Raw genomic sequence first — 7231 nt, forward strand, 5'->3', positions numbered from 1 at the left:
AGAAATGTCACTTGCCATGCTGTCTCACTATAGGCAAATCAACTGACATAATTCATTACATCAACAGAAGGAAGGATAGAAAGCAAGATCATCATCACATTAGATGCAGAAAGAAGAGAGGGCAAACTCAATTGCTTTACCTGACTTACATAACTGTAACCCTCCACACATCACCTTTGCAATAAAAACTTTAAAAAGAAGATTCTTTTGGGGCATTTACCCAAATGATCACAAACAAGGCCATACTAAAGTTACCAGCTCATCTATGTTTATTCACCATAGCTAAGATACGGAACCAACCCAGATGCCCCTCAGTAGATGAATGGATCAAAAAAATGTGGTGTGTGTACACACACACACTCACACACAAACCACACAGAATGGAATTCTGTGCCTCCTACAAAAAGAATGGCATTGCCCCATTTGCTAGGAAATTGAAAGACTTGAAAAAACTCATATTAAGTGAAGTACTTAATGCAAATTCTTGAATATTGCTTTACCTTTCCCATGAGGTGAAGAAAGTTTGTCACTTAGTCATACCAATAACCTCTTATCACCAAAGCATTCTAGTAGGTTAGAGAACAGAGTCTTTTAAAGAATAACTTTTTAAACTTTGGACTTTAGCATCAACCAGTCATTAAATAATGACATAGAATTTTTGGACATGACTATTCCCAATGTTATACGGGAGACAGTATTTTACACCCAAGCAACTATTTCCTGTTATCATGTATTACAACATTCCCCTTTCTCTTTGAAAGTGTGGTATCCATTATGTGATACATAATCACATAAAACCATTTATCTACAGGTTTACTGGTCACATGTGTAACATGTAAAAATCAAGAAGATAACTGACTCTTGAAGTGGAAGCAAAGTATGCTGTAGGAAAAGCTGAAATCGACTTAGCCCCATTGCATTATAAAGAAGAAGAATAGCAAGTATATGATTAACAATATTGTTTTCAAACTGGTATGAGCATGGGGATTCTTTTATCCATAAATATGTGCAGGCAAAATAATTTAAGATTTTAAGATGGGACCATTCATGACAATGCTTAATTTTCTCTTCCTAGTTATACATTTTGCACCCATTTATTGTGTTTATGGCAAGTAAACATCCAATGAACAGTTTCAGAAATAAAGGATACATGGAATCATGTGTTTATAGGCTTGAAAGGCAGCATCTTCCAGACAGAGTTATTGACTCATTGCCTGAATCACAGAGGATCTGAGTCCAAGTACCTCCAGAAATGAGAAACCTGCATTGTGCTAAGGACTACAGCATGCTTATAACATCATTTGCTGGCCACACAAATGTGTCCTAGACAGAAAGGGCAACCAGCAAGAATAAAAGAAGCATATGTGACTAGATCGTCATGAACCCTGAATGATTTGAAGGGCATTCCACATCTGGTAGGCTGGATGCTTCTCACCCCTAGTAGCCAAACACTGCTGAGCATTGAAGCAAGGAGCTGGGATTCTGACTCTGAGTTCCGAGTTCAGCTCAGGTCATGAATCTATCCATTGCAACATCTGCATTTTATGTTAGCACCTTCCAAATGGAAGGTATTAGTAAACTGAAATAAAGTGAAAAATGTCACTTGCCATGCTGTCTCACTATAGGCAAATCAACTGACATAATTCATTACATCAACAGAAGGAAGGATAGAAAGCAAAATGCAGAAAGAATAGATGACAAACTCAATCGCTTTACCTGACTTAAATAACGGTAACCCTCCACAAATAACCTATGCAATAAAAACTTTAAAAAGAAGATTCTTTTAGGGTATTTACCCAAATGATCACAAACAAGGCCATACTGAACTTACCAGCACAACTATGTTTATTCACCATAGCTAAGATATGGAACCAACCCAGATGCCCCTCATTAGATGAATGGATCAAAAAAATGTGGTGTGTACACACACACACACACACACACACACACACACAAACTATGGAATTCTGTGCCTCCATCAAAAAGAATGACATTGCCCCATTTACTAGGAAATGGAAAGACTTGGAAAAACTCATATTAAGTGAAGTACTTAATGCAAATTGTTGAATATTGCTTTAGCTTTCCCATGAGGTTAAGAAAGTTTGTCAGTTAGTCATACCAATAACCTTTTATCACAAAAGCATTCTAGTAGGTTAGAGAACAGTCTTTTAAAGAATAACTTTTTAAATTTTGGACTTTAGCATCAATCAGTCATGAACAATGACACAGTATTTTTGGACATGACTTTTCCCAATGTTATACAGGAGAAAGGCTTTTACCCCCAAGCAATTGTTTCCTGTTATCATGTATTACAACGTTCCCCTTTCCCTTTGAAAGTGTAGTATCCTTTTAAAACCATTTATCTACAGGTTTACTGGTCACATGTATAACATGTAAAAATGAAGAAGATAACTGACTCTTGAAGTGGAAGCAGTCTGCTGTGGGAAAAGCTGAAATCAACTTAGCCCCATTGCATTTAAAAGAAGAAGAATAGCAATCATATGATTAACAATATTGTTTTCTAACTGGTATGAGCATGGGGATTCCTTTATCCATAAATATGTGCAGGCAAAATAATTTAAGATTTTAAGATGGGACCATTCATGACAATGCTTAATTTTCTCTTCCTAGTTATACAATTTGCACCCATTTCTTGTGTTTATGGCAAGTAAACATCCAATGAACAGTTTCAGAAATAAAGTATACATGGAATCGTGTGTCTATAGGCTTGAAAGGCAGCATCTTCCAGACAGAGTTATTGACTCATTGCCTGAATCACAGAGGATCTGAGTCCAAGTACCTCCAGAAATGAGACACCTGCGTTGTGCTAAGGAGTACTGCATGATTATAACATCATTTGCTGACCACACAAATGTGTCCTAGAGAGAAAGGGCAACCAGCAAGAATAAAAGAAGCATATGTGACTAGATCGTCATGAACCCTGAATGATTTGAAGGGCATACCACATCTGGTAGGCTGGATGCTTCTCACCCCTGGTAGCCAAACACTGCTGAGCATTGAAGCACAGAGCTGGGATTCTAACTCTGAGTTCTGACTTCAGCTCAGGTCATGAATCTATCCATTGCAACCTCACATATTATATTAGCATCTTCCAAATGGAAGCTATTAATAAACTGAGATAAAGTGAAAAATGTCACTAGCCATGCTGTATCATTATAGGCAAATCAACTGATATAATTCATTACATCAACCAAAAGAAGGATAGAAAGCGAGATCATCACATTAGAGGCAGAAAGAACAGATGACACACTCAATCAATTTACCTGACTTACATAACTGTAACCTTCCACACATCCCCTTTACAATAAAAATTTTATTTGTTTGTTGTTTTTTTTGAGGGGTCCGGTTGAGGTGCCTGAACTCTGGGACTGGGCGCTGTCCCTCAGCTCTTCAGCTGAAGGCTAGCATGCTACCACTTGAGCCAGAGCACCACTTCCAGCTTTTTTTTTCTGCTTATGTGGTGCCGAAGAATCGACCACAGGGCCTCATGCATGCAAGGCAAGAGCTCTATCACTGAGCCACCTTCTCAGCCCTACAATAAAAATTTTAAAAAGAAGATTCTTTTGGGGCATTTACCCAAATGATCACAAACAAGGCCATACTAAAGCTACCAGCACAACTATGTTTATTCACCATAGCTCAGATACGGAAACAAACCAGATGCCCCTCAGTAGATGAATGGATCAAAAAAATGTGGTGTGTGTGTACATACACACACACACACACAGACACACACAAACACACAATGGAATTCTGTGTCTCCATCAAAAAGAATGACATAGCCCTATTTGCTAGGAAATGGAAAGACTTGGAAAAACTCATATTAAGTGAAGTACTTAATGCAAATTCTTGAATATTGCTTTACCTTTCCCATGAGGTGAAGAAAGTTTGTCACTTAGTCATACCAATAACCTCTTATCACCAAAGCATTCTAGTAGGTTAGAGAACAGACTCTTTTAAAGAATAACTTTTTAAACTTTGGACTTTAGCATCAACCAGTCATTAAATAATGACATAGTATTTTTGGACATGACTATTCCCAATGTTATACAGTCGAAAGGCTTGTACCCCAAGCAATTATTTCCTGTTATCATGTATTGCAGCATTCCCCTTTCTCTTTGATAGTGTGGTATCCTTTATGTGACACATAATCACATAAAACCATTTATCTACAGGTTTACTGGTCACATGTGTAATATGTAAAAATCAAGAAGATAACTGACTCTTGAAGTGGAAGCAAAGTCTGCTGTAGGAAAAGTTGAAATCGACTTAGCCCCATTGCATTATAATGAAGAAGAATAGCAAGCATATGATTAACAGTATTGTTCTCAAACTGGTATGAGCATGGGGATTCTTTTATCCATAAATATGTGCAGACAAAATAATTTAAGATTTTAAGTTGGAACCATTCATGACAGTGCTTAATTTCTCTTCCTAGTTATACAATTTGCACCCATTTATTGTGTTTATGGCAGGTAAACATCCAATGAACAGTTTCAGAAATAAAGGATACATGGAATCGTGTGTTAACAGGCTTGAAAGGCAACACTTCCAGACAGAGTCATTGACCCATAGCCTGAATCACAGAGGATCTGAGTCCAAGTACCTCCAGAATGAGAAACCTGCGTTGTGCTAAGGACTACTGCATGTTTATAACATCATTTGCTGGCCACACAAATGTTTCCTTAAGTGAAAGGGCATATGTGACTAGATCATCATGAACCCTAAATGATTTGAAGGGCATTCCACATCTGGTAGGCTGGATGCTTCTCACCCCTGGTAGCCAAACACTGCTGAGCATTGAAGCACGGAGCTGGGATTCTGACTCTGAGTTCCGAGTTCAGCTCAGGTCATGAATCTATCCATTGCAACGTCTGCATTTTATGTTAGCACCTTCCAAATGGAAGGTATAAATAAAGTGAAATAAAGTGAAAAATGTCACTTGCCATGCTGTCTCACTATAGGCAAATCAACAGACATAATTCATTACATCAACAGAAGGAAGGATAGAAAGCAAGGTCATCATATTAGATGCAGAAAGAATAGATGACCAACTCAATCGCTTTACCTGACTTACATAACTGTAAACCTCCACACATCACCTTTGCAATAAGTAGTTTAAAAAGAAGATTCTTTTAGGGCATTTACCCAAATGATCACAAACAAGGCCATACTAAAGCTACCAGCACAACTATGTTTATTCACCATTGCTAAGATACGGAACCAACCCAGATCCCCTCAGTAGATGAATGGATCAAAAAAATGTGGTGTGTACACACACACACACACACACACACACACACACACACACAATGGCATTCTGTGCCTCCATCAAAAAGAATGACATTGCCCCATTTACTAGGAAATGGAAAGACTTGGAAAAACTCATATTAAGTGAAGTACTTAATTCAAATTGTTGAATATTGCTTTAGCTTTCCCATGAGGTTAAGAAAGTTTGTCAGTTAGTCATACCAATAACCTCTTATCACCAAAGCATTCTAGTAGGTTAGAGAACAGTCTTTTAAAGAATAACTTTTTAAATTTTGAACTTTAGCATCAATCAGTCATGAACAATAACACAGTATTTTTGGACATGACTTTTCCCAATGTTATACAGGAGAAAGGCTTTTACCCCCAAGCAATTGTTTCCTGTTATCATGTATTGCAACATTCCCCTTTCCCGTTGAAAGTGTGGTATCCTTTATGTGACACATAATCACATAAAACCATTTATCTACAGGTTTACTGGTCACATGTGTAATATGTAAAAATGAAGAAGATAACTGACTCTTGAAGTGGAAGCAAAGTCTGCTGTAGGAAAAGCTGAAATCAACTTAGCCCCATTGCATTTAAAAAGAAGAAGAATAGCAAGCATATGATTAACAATATTGTTTTCAAACTGGTATGAGCATGGGGATTCATTTATCCATAAATACATAAATATGTGCAGGCAAAATAATTTAAGATTTTAAGATGGGACCATTCATGACAATGCTTAATTTTCTCTTCCTAGTTATACATTTTGCACCCATTTATTGTGTTTATGGCAAGTAAACATCCAATGAACAGTTTCAGAAATAAAGGATACATGGAATCTTGTGTTTATAGGCTTGAAAGGCAGCATCTTCCAGACAGAGTTATTGACTCATTGCCTGAATCACAGAGGATCTGAGTCCAAGTACCTCCAGAAATGAGAATCCTGCGTTGTGCTAAGGACTACTGCATGTTTATAACATCATTTGCTGACCACACAAATGTGTCCTAGAGAGAAAGGGCAACCAGCAAGAATAAAAGAAGCATATGTGACTAGATCGTCATGAACCCTGAATGATTTGAAGGGCATTCCACATCTGGTAGGCTGGATGCTTCTCACCCCTGGTAGCCAAACACTGCTGAGCATTGAAGCACAGAGCTGGGATTCTGACTCTGAGTTCTGACTTCAGCTCAGGTCATGAATCTATCCATTGTAACATCGCATATTATGTTAGCACCTTCCAAATGGAACCTATTAATAAACTGAAATAAAGTGAAAAATGTCACTTGTCTTGCTGTATCCATATAGGCAAATCAACTGATATAATTCATTACATCAACTGAAGGAAGGTTAGAAAGCAAGATCATCACATTAGAGGTAGAAAGAACAGATGACACACTCAATCACTTTACCTGACTTACATAATTGTAACCCTCCACACATCACTTTTACAATAAAAATTTTATTTGTTTATTCCTTTTTTTGTTGTGTCTGGTTGTGGGGTCTGAACTCTGGGCCTGGGCGCTGTTCCTCAGCTCTTCAGCTTAAGGCGAGCACGCTACCACTTGAGCCAGAGCACCACTTCCAGCTTTTTTTTTCTGCTTATGTGGTGCTGAAGAATCGAACCCAGGGCCTCATGCATGCAAGGCAAAAGCTCTACCACTGATCTAAAATATATTTGGAACTCAAAAAATTAAACCCCCCAACAACAAATCCTCAAAAGAACAACTGCCCAATAAATAAGTGGGCGAAAGACTTAAAGAGGAACTTATCTGAAGAAGAAAGAAGGATGGCCAATAGACACATGAAGAAATGCTCAACTTCCCTAGCCATAAAAGAAATGCAAATAAAAAAAAAAACATTGAGATATCACCTCACCCCAGTTAGAATGGCAAAATTCAAGAACTCTAACAACAACAGATGCTGGAGGGGATGTGGACAGAAAGGAACCTTACT

This window comes from Dipodomys ordii, unplaced genomic scaffold (assembly GCF_000151885.1).
Source record: "Dipodomys ordii isolate 6190 unplaced genomic scaffold, Dord_2.0 Scaffold40, whole genome shotgun sequence".
Lineage (NCBI taxonomy): Eukaryota > Metazoa > Chordata > Mammalia > Rodentia > Heteromyidae > Dipodomys > Dipodomys ordii.